Consider the following 13614-nt stretch of genomic DNA (forward strand, 5'->3'; position numbering starts at 1 on the left):
AATATCAAGGAACTTACATTTACCCTGATTGAGACGCGCTCCAGAGACACGACAGTATGCATCAACTGCCCCTTTCAACAACGGGATATCATCACGTTGACGGAGGAGAACAACGACATCATCCGCATATGCCTTAACAGAGAGCTTCCCACCAGAGAGGGACATACCCTGAAGCTTGAGAGCAATAGTCCGAAGCAGCGGTTCCAGGGACAATACGAATAAAGACATAGAGAGCGGACTACCCTGAGGCACTCCGCGGCGGATAGCAATGGGCGGCGTCAGCTGCCCATTGACTGACACCCGAGCTGTTATTCCCCTATACAAATTGCCAAGAACACCACGTGATGAAGCGTTAAAACCTATTGTACCTAAAACACGATCTAAAAACACATGACTGACGTGATCAAAAGCCTTATAAAAATCAAGGAAGGCAAAGGCACAATGTACGTTTGTAACCGCCGCAACCGAGACAACATCCCGATATTCGGCTACTGGTGTCAGAATAGATCTATCATGAAAACAACATTGATGTGCACCAATCACACCTCGAAGCAGAGAAGACAACCGGCTATTGAGCGCTCTAGCAGCTGTCTTGTAGTCAAAATTCAGCAATGTGAGCGGACGAAGATTGGCAGCAGATAAACGACCAGAGGACTTCGGGATTAAAACAATTTTCCCTACTTTAAAATCGGCAGGCACATCCATCCCCCTGACAATCTCATTTAAAATCTGCGTAAAAATGCCACCCAAAAGAGGCCAAAAACGGAGATAAAATTCTTTAGGCAGGCCGTCTGGACCCGGCGATTTACTGGACGGAGAGCGAGCAATAAAATCGAAAACATCATCTACCTGGAACTCCCGGAGAAATTCGCCGTTCGCGTCAGGCGCGATCGTCGCAGTTAGATCCCCAAAGACATCATCCGAAAGAGACTCACCAGAATCATCGGCAGAATATAGACTAGTGTAATACTGATGAAGAGCACGAACCATTTCCTCCTGTGCAATAAGCCGTCGCCCATCATCCACCGTAAGAGAAGAGATGAAGGAGCGGCGACGACGAGTCTGATGCCGTAGCAGGTGGTACAAGGATGTCAGTTCACCTTCAACAAGAGAGTGAGGTTTCGACTTAACTCGCAGACCATCCATCTGTCGTCGTTTAAGGCTCAAGAGCTTGGCTTTAATACGACGAACATCATGGATCCGCAGTGGAGAGGTACCCGCCGCGTCATATAGTTCACGCAGGACAGAGTAGTAATATTCATACGTGTTCTTAAAATCACGCGTCCTAGCAGCACAGTAGAAAATCAAAGTCTGACGAATCTTGGGCTTGGCAAACGCAGTCCACCAAACCAGCAAGTAGGGGTATCGCGGGACAGAGCGAAGACATCGCTCCCACACGCCACTTATAACATCATCCATAGCACTGTCGGCAAGGTGGGAAACATTTAACATCCACTGGGAACGATAAAGTTTTGCAGGTTGGCGACTAAGATTTACAGTTGCAGTAAAAGCACAATGGTCAGAAAAACTAGTAGGAATAACATCGACAGAAAGAATTTTATCACATAAAAAATCAGATATATAGAATCTGTCGAGTCTACTGCATGAGGACGCGGTAAAAAACGTATATTTCACCAGGGTTGGATATTTGTGTTCCCAAACATCACGCAGATGCATCGTACGAACTAAGTCATGTAAATCACGGCAATAATTAAAATTGGGGGACTGGTCTGCAGGGCGTAAAACACAATTAAAATCGCCTCCGAGCAGGAGACTCCGGGGACTCTGGCGCAAAAGATAAATAAGCTCTTCTTTATAAAAGCGCGATCGAGCCACAGTGTGACCCGAACCAGAGGGGGCATACAAAACAACGAGGCGGAGATCAAAGAGACGACAACCAATCCCACGGCCAGAGTCAAGGAATTCAATGTCAGTAATAGGAATGCCCTCTCGAAAGAAAAGAGCAGTTCCTGTTGAATATTCCGGCGCGACATTAAAAACAGTTTGAAATCCAGGTAGAGAGAGATCAGAAAACAACACTTCCTGCAAAAACACTACGTCCGCACAGGCGTCGTAAATAAACTGCCGCAAAGAGGCAATGCGAACGTCGGACTCAATACGGTTAACATTTAAGGTAAGAAAGGTGTATGCTTGAACCATAGAGAGAAAAGCGAGAAAACAAATCACCTACACCGACGCACCAGCATCACAGTCCATAGCAGGGGTGACGGAGGCATCCGAGGGAGGGGGACTGCTACCCCGTTCCGCGGATCCCTTACGTTTCGGTTTTTTACGAACAGCATTAACGTTCGGCTGAACGCGTAACTTGCGTCGACTGACGGGCAAGGGAACTTCTGCCGCCGGTGACGTAGGAGGGTCAAGTTCTGTATCCGACACCACCCGCGCCGGTCCACATGCGGGATCCGGGGTCGCGGGGGAAACATCCGACAAAACGGAATGGTCAACACCGCACTAGCTTCCGGCAAACATGGACTGCACGGAGGCGAAACGTGAGCAGGAAGGTCCGAGGCCGCAGAGTTGGAAGGAAGCGGAGCAGCTCCGCTGGCAGAGGTATGGGGCAGCGAAGCAGGAAGTTGTCGCGGCTCCACTTGTTGTGACATCGAAGTCGGTTCGGAAGACGGCGCCAACAGGCCCGACCGACGACCCGACTCGAGAGAAGCTGCGTCGGAGGCCGGAGGGGCGCCAGCAGCCGCCACCGGAACCGCTACCTCAGGAGGGCAGGGAGCAGCTACAGTACACAGTGGCTCGGAGGATGCCGGTCGCTCGGACTGGGGCATCTCAGGGAGATCCTCATCCGTACTATTTCCATCGTGTGGGCGACGCCTCTTATTATTCAAAAGTGGCACACCCACCTGAGGGACAGACGGAACAACATCAGATTGAGCACGCAAAGGAGGAAATTCTGTATCAGGGGTGCGCAAAACCTGTGGCGGGGCGCTACTACCACCGGACTGTGCTACACCAAGAGCAGAACCACCTGCAACGAGGTCAGCGACCGTTAACTTGCGACGCTGTTCGAGAGAATTTTTTAAAACAAAAACTCTCCGCGGACAGTCGGTACGCACGTGACCACATTTCATTGCACAAAAAACAGGTGCCAACCTGACCACTATATGTTACATGGACACGATATCCACCGATCTGCAGGTGAGATGGAATATTCTGCTTAACGTGCATTTCGACTGAACGAATACCACTGTAACATTGCAGGCGATGTTGGCTTGACCAGCGTTCAAGGCGAATGCTCTTTACATCACCATACTTCTGTAGACCCTCCTTAAGATAGACATTATCCACCTCCGGCGGAAGGTTGTAAACACGAACATTGGTATACGTGATGGAAGCATTGGAAAGCAGCACGGTACTTACAGAATCATCCCGATGCCGAAAGAGAACTTGATGACCATATTTAGAAAGAATTTTATCAACCTGAAGTGGGTCCATAAACTTAACAAAGAAAACATACAGTTCGGTATCAAAATAAGCAGTGTGCACCTGATCCGAATGAACACCAAAGGTATCTACCAACCAATCATGAATCTCAAGAGAACTGGGTTGCACATGGCGGGTTGACTTGTCAAAAGCAAAACTAACTGTAGCCTGACGAGGAATAACCTGGGACGACATTTTCAAAATATGCGGTCGAAACCGCTATACAAAAAACACTGAAATAAGGACAGAAAAAAAAAACACAAGGTACGAAACAACGACGAAGAAACACTCACAGAAGTTGCAACACAACACGTAAACAAAAATGATAGTCCACTATACGTAACGCTACGGCGGAGCGGAAGACTAGGCACGTCCACACTGCACGGCGTCTAAAGCGGAACTGGTGTAATGGTCAGCATAGTTGCCTTCCAAGCAGTTGATCCGCGTTCGATTCCCGGCCACCGCAGCAGGCTTTTAATTTCGCGTATGAGTACTTTTGCCACGCGCTCTTAAATTATTGTTTTTTCGCCCTCTTACTCGCTGCATACCAGCCCTTAGTGTGTCTCGACTTGTCTCGTGTCCTCGACTTGTCTCGACTTTGCTCAGCTGACGCGAGAGCTGACGCTCTCAAATCGGCCTTTATCAAAACGACAAGCACGAGAAACGACTGAGAGAGGTAAGGAGAGGCGAGGCGATGGACACACAGCACGCCCCTTCATTTCACGGTGGCGTCTCCCTGACCGAATGCGGCTGTAGCTCCGAAAACAAAGGAGAAACAAAAATAGGAAGTAAAAGTGCAAATAGTGCCCTGTGTTCCCATGCCGCTCACCCGCCAAGTACTGACAAGGGCCAAAGTTGTTACGCATCGGCAATCGGACATTTTCTTTCATTTTCTCTTTATCGGTTGAGAACCAGTGTATTCAAGATATTATGGCCCATTGCCGAGTGAATGCTGTAGCGCTTCCCGACGAGTCGGGTTCGGATCCTCTGTCAACTTCCACGCAGGGTGATGATCTTTTGGTCATCACACTCGCCAGCTGAAATCGGCGCTGCCTTTTCGTAGTAGGTAAAAGAGTAGTGGCCCGTGGGGGGATCGAACCCACGACCTTCGCGTTATTAGCACGACGCTCTAACCAACTTTTTTTTTTTTTTTTTTTTTTTTTTTTTTTTTTTAAGCGAAGACGGCTTAATCCTGCCACGTAGATTGCTATCCATAAGACGCACCTATGAGTCTCATGGGCGGTGGCCCGACATGCTGTTTTTCTTGCTGCATGGCTTACTTTCAGAGACTCGCAAGTTTATCGTAGTGCTGGGTTGTCGCGAAAGTGAAAAGTAGGGCCTGTCCCGGATATGAACCCGGACCTCCTGCACCCAAAGCAGGAATCATACCCCTTTTTTTTTTTTTTTTTTTTTTTTTTTTTTTTTTTTTTTTATATATAAATGCCTGCAATTCAGTCTCAGCTCATTATGAGCAAATGAAAGCGTAATTATTGTTCCTCTAACAAATATGTCTATTGAAAAAAAAAAAATATTAAGGAACATCCACAACACAGCCACTTCAAAAGAAGTACACTACTGAAATTAAAATCCAAAACATGACTATATAATGTAGACTGCTTTGTGAAATAAAGATTAAAAAAAAAAAAAACAAAAAAAAACACGGAAACTTCAGTCCTGGTGTAGAGAAGAAACATACATAAAGGCGGCAAATCCAGAAACAGTATAAAAGAAAATGGCTCACACAGGTGACCTTAGCCAACACCCTCTCTTTCAAATGTCAGGCTAAGCATATTGGCAAAATCATCTCGGAGGGCCTGGCAATCGCAAGCGCTGCCAGTAAGCAGTAAGCATGTACTGGCGAAACGCTAGGTGTCCATCCTCTTCATGACAACTGTTGACAAAATGTACGAAATGGCCAATCAACACATGACGGTATTGAGCTTCGTCGCGGAAAAAAGGAAGAATCGGGCCGGACGATGATGTCAATAGTATAAGCGGCTTCAGCAGACCTAGTGACAAAAGCAAGTTGTTTCCTGAGCCAACGCCAATTAGCAAGGTGCCCACAGCAGGTGAATCGATGTTCAAGGGTATCCAGGAGACCACACCGAGTACAGGTGTCCGTGTCAGAAAGACCAATACGGTGCAGTCGTACATTGGTGGGAACCAAATTATTTATTACCCTATACCACGTGGACGCCACGGCATAGAGTGATCGGCAGACTAACGTTCTTCCAGACGTTCCTCCAGGACACAGATGGAGACGCCAGTTCTATTGGATTGGGACCGGCCAGCCCCTCCCAGCGGGCAATCAAGCCCTTGGTCGTTGGCACCGGTCGCCGCAAGAAAACGTCACCGAGGTAACTCACCGCAATGTAAAATTCCCGAATGTGTTTCAACTTAAAATTTAGGCGTCCGACATCGACAGGTGGAGCAAGGCTCGCCGGACGCACAACAGTAAAAAGCCTGGATGTAATCGAAGTCACTTCTTGCGTAACAATTAGAGTCGTTCGGCGGACGTACAAAGCAGACGCCTTGCGAGTAATGTCAGAGAGGCCCAAGCCTCCGGAGAGACGCGGTTTCGTCATTACCTCGTAACGTAACTTGAATAGATGTCCCTTCCATATAAACCTGCTCGACAATTGGCGCAACCTTTTCGCCACCATCATAGGAAGTGGGAACAGCTGAGCAACATAATAAGCTTTACATAGAACGTAGGTGTCTAAAATTCTGACTTTTTGCAAAATGGTAGCAGAGCGCTGCTCATGGACCATCAGAGCCCCCTGTATCTTCTCGGTGACAGATTTCCAATTGAGAGCCGCCATTTTTAGAGGACACCGATCAATGATAATCCCCAAGGACGTATGGCGATCGACAAAAGTGGCCCAAGGGACGTCAGCATCGCGAAATCCTCGAATATCAAGGAACTTACATTTACCCTGATTGAGACGCGCTCCAGAGACACGACAGTATGCATCAACTGCCCCTTTCAACAACGGGATATCATCACGTTGACGGAGGAGAACAACGACATCATCCGCATATGCCTTAACAGAGAGCTTCCCACCAGAGAGGGACATACCCTGAAGCTTGAGAGCAATAGTCCGAAGCAGCGGTTCCAGGGACAATACGAATAAAGACATAGAGAGCGGACTACCCTGAGGCACTCCGCGGCGGATAGCAATGGGCGGCGTCAGCTGCCCATTGACTGACACCCGAGCTGTTATTCCCCTATACAAATGCCAAGAACACCACGTGATGAAGCGTTAAAACTATTGTACCTAAAACACGATCTAAAAACACATGACTGACGTGATCAAAAGCCTTATAAAAATCAAGGAAGGCAAAGGCACAATGTACGTTTGTAACCGCCGCAACCGAGACAACATCCCGATATTCGGCTACTGGTGTCAGAATAGATCTATCATGAAAACAACATTGATGTGCACCAATCACACCTCGAAGCAGAGAAGACAACCGGCTATTGAGCGCTCTAGCAGCTGTCTTGTAGTCAAAATTCAGCAATGTGAGCGGACGAAGATTGGCAGCAGATAAACGACCAGAGGACTTCGGGATTAAAACAATTTTCCCTACTTTAAAATCGGCAGGCACATCCATCCCCCTGACAATCTCATTTAAAATCTGCGTAAAAATGCCACCCAAAAGAGGCCAAAAAACGGAGATAAAATTCTTTAGGCAGGCCGTCTGGACCCGGCGATTTACTGGACGGAGAGCGAGCAATAAAATCGAAAACATCATCTACCTGGAACTCCCGGAGAAATTCGCCGTTCGCGTCAGGCGCGATCGTCGCAGTTAGATCCCCAAAGACATCATCCGAAAGAGACTCACCAGAATCATCGGCAGAATATAGACTAGTGTAATACTGATGAAGAGCACGAACCATTTCCTCCTGTGCAATAAGCCGTCGCCCATCATCCACCGTAAGAGAAGAGATGAAGGAGCGGCGACGACGAGTCTGATGCCGTAGCAGGTGGTACAAGGATGTCAGTTCACCTTCAACAAGAGAGTGAGGTTTCGACTTAACTCGCAGACCATCCATCTGTCGTCGTTTAAGGCTCAAGAGCTTGGCTTTAATACGACGAACATCATGGATCCGCAGTGGAGAGGTACCCGCCGCGTCATATAGTTCACGCAGGACAGAGTAGTAATATTCATACGTGTTCTTAAAATCACGCGTCCTAGCAGCACAGTAGAAAATCAAAGTCTGACGAATCTTGGGCTTGGCAAACGCAGTCCACCAAACCAGCAAGTAGGGGTATCGGCGACAGAGCGAAGACATCGCTCCCACACGCCACTTATAACATCATCCATAGCACTGTCGGCAAGGTGGGAAACATTAACATCCACTGGGAACGATAAAGTTTTGCAGGTTGGCGACTAAGATTTACAGTTGCAGTAAAAGCACAATGGTCAGAAAAACTAGTAGGAATAACATCGACAGAAAGAATTTTATCACATAAAAAATCAGATATATAGAATCTGTCGAGTCTACTGCATGAGGACGCGGTAAAAAACGTATATTTCACCAGGTTGGATATTTGTGTTCCCAAACATCACGCAGATGCATCGTACGAACTAAGTCATGTAAATCACGGCAATAATTAAAATTGGGGGACTGGTCTGCAGGGCGTAAAACACAATTAAAATCGCCTCCGAGCAGGAGACTCCGGGGACTCTGGCGCAAAAGATAAATAAGCTCTTCTTTATAAAAGCGCGATCGAGCCACAGTGTGACCGAACCAGAGGGGGCATACAAAACAACGAGGCGAGATCAAAGAGACGACAACCAATCCCACGGCCAGAGTCAAGGAATTCAATGTCAGTAATAGGAATGCCCTCTCGAAAGAAAAGAGCAGTTCCTGTTGAATATTCCGGCGCGACATTAAAAACAGTTTGAAATCCAGGTAGAGAGAGATCAGAAAACAACACTTCCTGCAAAAACACTACGTCCGCACAGGCGTCGTAAATAAACTGCCGCAAAGAGGCAATGCGAACGTCGGACTCAATACGGTTAACATTAAGGTAAGAAAGGTGTATGCTTGAACCATAGAGAGAAAAGCGAGAAAACAAATCACCTACACCGACGCACCAGCATACACAGTCCATAGCAGGGGTGACGGAGGCATCCGAGGGAGGGGGACTGCTACCCCGTTTCCGCGGATCCCTTACGTTTCGGTTTTTTACGAACAGCATTAACGTTCGGCTGAACGCGTAACTTGCGTCGACTGACGGGCAAGGGAACTTCTGCCGCCGGTGACGTAGGAGGGTCAAGTTCTGTATCCGACACCACCCGCGCCGGTCCACATGCGGGATCCGGGGTCGCGGGGGAAACATCCGACAAAACGGAATGGGTCAACACCCGCACTAGCTTCCGCAAACATGGACTGCACGGAGGCGAAACGTGAGCAGGAAGGTCCGAGCCGCAGAGTTGGAAGGAAGCGGAGCAGCTCCGCTGCAGAGGTATGGGGCAGCGAAGCAGGAAGTTGTCGCGGCTCCACTTGTTGTGACATCGAAGTCGGTTCGGAAGACGGCGCCAACAGGCCCGACCGACGACCCGACTCGAGAGAAGCTGCGTCGGAGGCCGGAGGGGCGCCAGCAGCCGCCACCGGAACCGCTACTCAGGAGGCAGGGAGCAGCTACAGTACACAGTGGCTCGGAGGATGCCGGTCGCTCGGACTGGGGCATCTCAGGGAGATCCATCATCCGTACTATTTCCATCGTGTGGGCGACGCCTCTTATTATTCAAAAGTGGCACACCCACCTGAGGGACAGACGGAACAACATCAGATTGAGCACGCAAAGGAGGAAATTCTGTATCAGGGGGTGCGCAAAACCTGTGGCGGGGCGCTACTACCACCGGACTGTGCTACACCAAGAGCAGAACCACCTGCAACGAGGTCAGCGACCGTTAACTTGCGACGCTGTTCGAGAGAATTTTTTAAAACAAAAACTCTCCGCGGACAGTCGGTACGCACGTGACCACTTTCATTGCACAAAAAACAGGTGCCAACCTGACCACTATATGTTACATGGACACGATATCCACCGATCTGCAGGTGAGATGGAATATTCTGCTTAACGTGCATTTCGACTGAACGAATACCACTGTAACATTGCAGGCGATGTTGGCTTGACCAGCGTTCAAGGCGAATGCTCTTTACATCACCATACTTCTGTAGACCCTCCTTAAGATAGACATTATCCACCTCCGGCGGAAGGTTGTAAACACGAACATTGGTATACGTGATGGAAGCATTGGAAAGCAGCACGGTACTTACAGAATCATCCCGATGCCGAAAGAGAACTTGATGACCATATTTAGAAAGAATTTTATCAACCTGAAGTGAGGTCCATAAACTTAACAAAGAAAACATACAGTTCGGTATCAAAATAAGCAGTGTGCACCTGATCCGAATGAACACCAAAGGTATCTACCAACCAATCATGAATCTCAAGAGAACTGGGGTTGCACATGGCGGGTTGACTTGTCAAAAGCAAAACTAACTGTAGCCTGACGAGGAATAACCTGGGACGACATTTTCAAAATATGCGGTCGAAACCGCTATACAAAAAACACTGAAATAAGGACAGAAAAAAAAAAACACAGGTACGAAACAACGACGAAGAAACACTCACAGAAGTTGCAACACAACACGTAAACAAAAATGATAGTCCACTATACGTAACGCTACGGCGGAGCGGGAAGACTAGGCACGTCCACACTGCACGGCGTCTAAAGCGGAACTGGTGTAATGGTCAGCATAGTTGCCTTCCAAGCAGTTGATCCGCGTTCGATTCCCGGCCACCGCAGCAGGCTTTTAATTTCGCGTATGAGTACTTTTGCCACGCGCTCTTAAATTATTGTTTTTTCGCCCTCTTACTCGCTGCATACCAGCCCTTAGTGTGTCTCGACTTGTCTCGTGTCTCGACTTGTCTCGACTTTGCTCAGCTGACGCGAGAGCTGACGCTCTCAATCGGCCTTTATCAAAACGACAAGCACGAGAAACGACTGAGAGAGGTAAGGAGAGGCGAGGCGATGGACACACAGCACGCCCCTTCATTTCACGTGGCGTCTCCCTGACCGAATTCGGGCTGTAGCTCCGAAAACAAAGGAGAAACAAAAATAGGAAGTAAAAGTGCAAATAGTGCCCTGTGTTCCCATGCGCTCACCCGCCCAAGTACTGACAAGGGCCAAAGTTGTTACGCATCGGCAATCGGACATTTTCTTTCATTTTCTCTTTATCGGTTGAGAACCAGTGTATTCAAGATATTATGGCCATTGCCGAGTGAATGCTGTAGCGCTTCCCGACGAGTCGGGTTCGGATCCTCTGTCAACTTCCACGCAGGGTGATGATCTTTTGGTCATCACACTCGCCAGCTGAAATCGGCGCTGGCCTTTTCGTAGTAGTAAAAGAGTAGTGGCCCGTGGGGGGATCGAACCCACGACCTTCGCGTTATTAGCACGACGCTCTAACCAACTGAGCTAACGGGCCTCGGCAGATGCAGTTGCTCAGCCCTACGCTGGAAACAGGTGGCATGAAGCCATACACCTTTTCTATGGTCGTCGTGTGTCTGCTTCCCTAGTCTATATTCTGCTGACGGTCACGAAACAGTAGCTATATTGCGAGCAGGACGGCAAACGGCTGCTCGGACAGCTCAAACTTGCCACGATTCGTGTGGAAAAAATTCCGTTCCGGTACCGGGAATCGAACCCGGGCCTCCTGGGTGAAAGCCAGGTATCCTAGCCACTAGACCACACCGGATGTGGACGTTTCGTTCTGACCGTTCGTACGGTCGCTTGGCGCATTTCGTGTCGAGTGCCGCGTCGGCGCCCCTCTCTCTTTGCGAGCATCTTTGCACATACTGACTGGCAAGGCGCGCACCTCAAACGTCGCAGAGCAATGCTTTTGGCTTCATGCTCTGCTGGGAGAAGAGGAAAAGGGAAGCTGTAAGTAGCAATAACAGGAAGTAAACATTTTCCCGCTGAAGCGTTGAAACGTTGTGGATAACAAACAAGAAATACGTTGGCGCCCTAGCAACAGCACCACCATCAGTCACAGAAAATTAAATGCCCCGGGTGAGGATCGAACTCACGACCTTAAGATTATGAGACTTACGCGCTGCCTACTGCGCTACCGAGGCACGGGTGCACCGCTTGTCCTGGAAACTGGGTAAATACAGTACCCAATATTAGACGTAGAGACACTGTACTTCCTGGATAACGTGTTCTGTTGCTACACGTGCACTGCCGGCCCAGTTGATTGCGGTGCTGCTGCAGCTGTTGCAACGATAGGCAGCACTCCTTGTCGTTAAAGTTCAGAGCCTCGGAGGCACCCGGACCCAGCAACTTGTGAGGCCAGGCCGACGCTAGTCTGTAGAACATGATGCGAGCGTCCTAGTGGGACCCGCGAGTGCTGCGTTCTCGGTCCTTCTCAAGGAAATCCAGCTACACATTCTTGTGGATCGTGCATCTCAAGCGCTCAAGCCACGCGGCAGCATCATCGCGGGAAAAGCAAAATGATGCATCGGCCGGGAATCGAACCCGGGCCGCCCGCGTGGCAGGCGAGCATTCTACCACTGAACCACCGATGCTGGGGCCAGCGGTAACTTGACGCTGCTTCCCGAGCAGATGTCTCAAGGAAAGTGGGACTGCCGTCAAGCGCCGTAGCATTCTGTGGGAAAGATGCTGCAGACGCTGAATCCCTGCACTGCCGCTTAAAAATGCCGCCAGAACGCGGTCCTCTGCGTACTCTTGCGTCGCCGGCGCCCAACTCTTGCCAAAGGATGCGAAATGTGCGCGGATACGCTGTCCGAATGCGTCTGGATGTGCTCCCCTAGCCTGCCTCGAAATGCGCCTGCCAGGTACGATCACCTTCGGCCGCTGCCGACTGGCGGGAAGCCGACACAGCGCGGACGCGCGGCGCTCGCTTGTGCGGTGGTGGTGTAATGGTCAGCATAGTTGCCCTTCCAAGCAGTTGATCCGCGTTCGATTCCCGGCCACCGCAGCAGGCTTTTTAATTTCGCGTATGAGTACTTTTGCCACGCGCTCTTAATTATTGTTTTTTCGCCCTCTTACTCGCTGCATACCAGCCCTTAGTGTGTTCTCGACTTGGTCTCGTGTCTCGACTTGTCTCGACTTTGCTCAGCTGACGCGAGAGCTGACGCTCTCAAATCGGCTTTATCAAAACGACAAGCACGAGAAACGACTGAGAGGTAAGGAGAGGCGAGGCGATGGACACACAGCACGCCCCCTTCATTTCACGGTGGCGTCTCCCTGACCGAATCGGGCTGTAGCTCCGAAACAAAGGAGAAACAAAAATAGGAAGTAAAAGTGCAAATAGTGCCCTGTGTTCCCATGCGCTCACCCGCCCAAGTACTGACAAGGGCCAAAGTTGTTACGCATCGGCAATCGGACATTTTCTTTCATTTTCTCTTTATCGGTTGAGAACCAGTGTATTCAAGATATTATGGCCATTGCCGAGTGAATGCTGTAGCGCTTCCCGACGAGTCGGGTTCGGATCCTCTGTCAACTTCCACGCAGGGTGATGATCTTTTGGTCATCACACTCGCCAGCTGAAATCGGCGCTGCCTTTTCGTAGTAGTAAAAGAGTAGTGGCCCGTGGGGGGATCGAACCCACGACCTTCGCGTTATTAGCACGACGCTCTAACCAACTGAGCTAACGGGCCTCGGCAGATGCAGTTGCTCAGCCCTACGCTGGAAACAGGTGGCATGAAGCCATACACCTTTTCTATGGTCGTAGGTCGTCGTGTGTCTGCTTCCCTAGTCTATATTCTGCTGACGGTCACGAAACAGTAGCTATATTGCGAGCAGGACGGCAAACGGCTGCTCGGACAGCTCAAACTTGCCACGATTCGTGTGGAAAAAATTCCGTTCCGGTACCGGGAATCGAACCCGGGCCTCCTGGGTGAAAGCCAGGTATCCTAGCCACTAGACCACACCGGATGTGGACGTTTCGTTCGACCGTCGTACGGTCGCTTGGCGCATTTCGTGTCGAGTGCCGGCGTCGGCGCCCCCTCTCTCTTTGCGAGCATCTTTGCACATACTGACTGGCAAGGCGCGCACCTCAAACGTCGCAGAGCAATGCTTTTGGCTTCATGCTCTGCTGGGAGAAGAGGAAAAGGG

General features: G+C 49.6%; 6 non-coding genes across 6 annotated transcripts; all 6 read right to left on the reverse strand.

The window, feature by feature from the left end:
• Positions 1-10889: 10889 nt before the first annotated feature.
• Trnai-aau lies at positions 10890-10963 on the reverse strand. Its single transcript has one exon. It is a non-coding gene; the product is annotated as a tRNA-Ile (tRNA).
• Positions 10964-11161: 198 nt separating this feature from the next.
• Positions 11162-11233, reverse strand: Trnae-uuc. The gene has a single exon. It is a non-coding gene; the product is annotated as a tRNA-Glu (tRNA).
• Positions 11234-11539: 306 nt separating this feature from the next.
• Trnam-cau lies at positions 11540-11612 on the reverse strand. Its single transcript has one exon. It is a non-coding gene; the product is annotated as a tRNA-Met (tRNA).
• Positions 11613-11991: 379 nt separating this feature from the next.
• On the reverse strand, positions 11992-12062 carry Trnag-gcc. The gene has a single exon. It is a non-coding gene; the product is annotated as a tRNA-Gly (tRNA).
• Positions 12063-13083: 1021 nt separating this feature from the next.
• Positions 13084-13157, reverse strand: Trnai-aau. The gene has a single exon. It is a non-coding gene; the product is annotated as a tRNA-Ile (tRNA).
• A 205-nt stretch (positions 13158-13362) lies between these two features.
• Trnae-uuc lies at positions 13363-13434 on the reverse strand. Its single transcript has one exon. It is a non-coding gene; the product is annotated as a tRNA-Glu (tRNA).
• Between the last annotated feature and the right edge of the window lie 180 nt (positions 13435-13614).

Source organism: Schistocerca piceifrons, unplaced genomic scaffold (assembly GCF_021461385.2).
Source record: "Schistocerca piceifrons isolate TAMUIC-IGC-003096 unplaced genomic scaffold, iqSchPice1.1 HiC_scaffold_571, whole genome shotgun sequence".
Taxonomy (NCBI): domain Eukaryota; kingdom Metazoa; phylum Arthropoda; class Insecta; order Orthoptera; family Acrididae; genus Schistocerca; species Schistocerca piceifrons.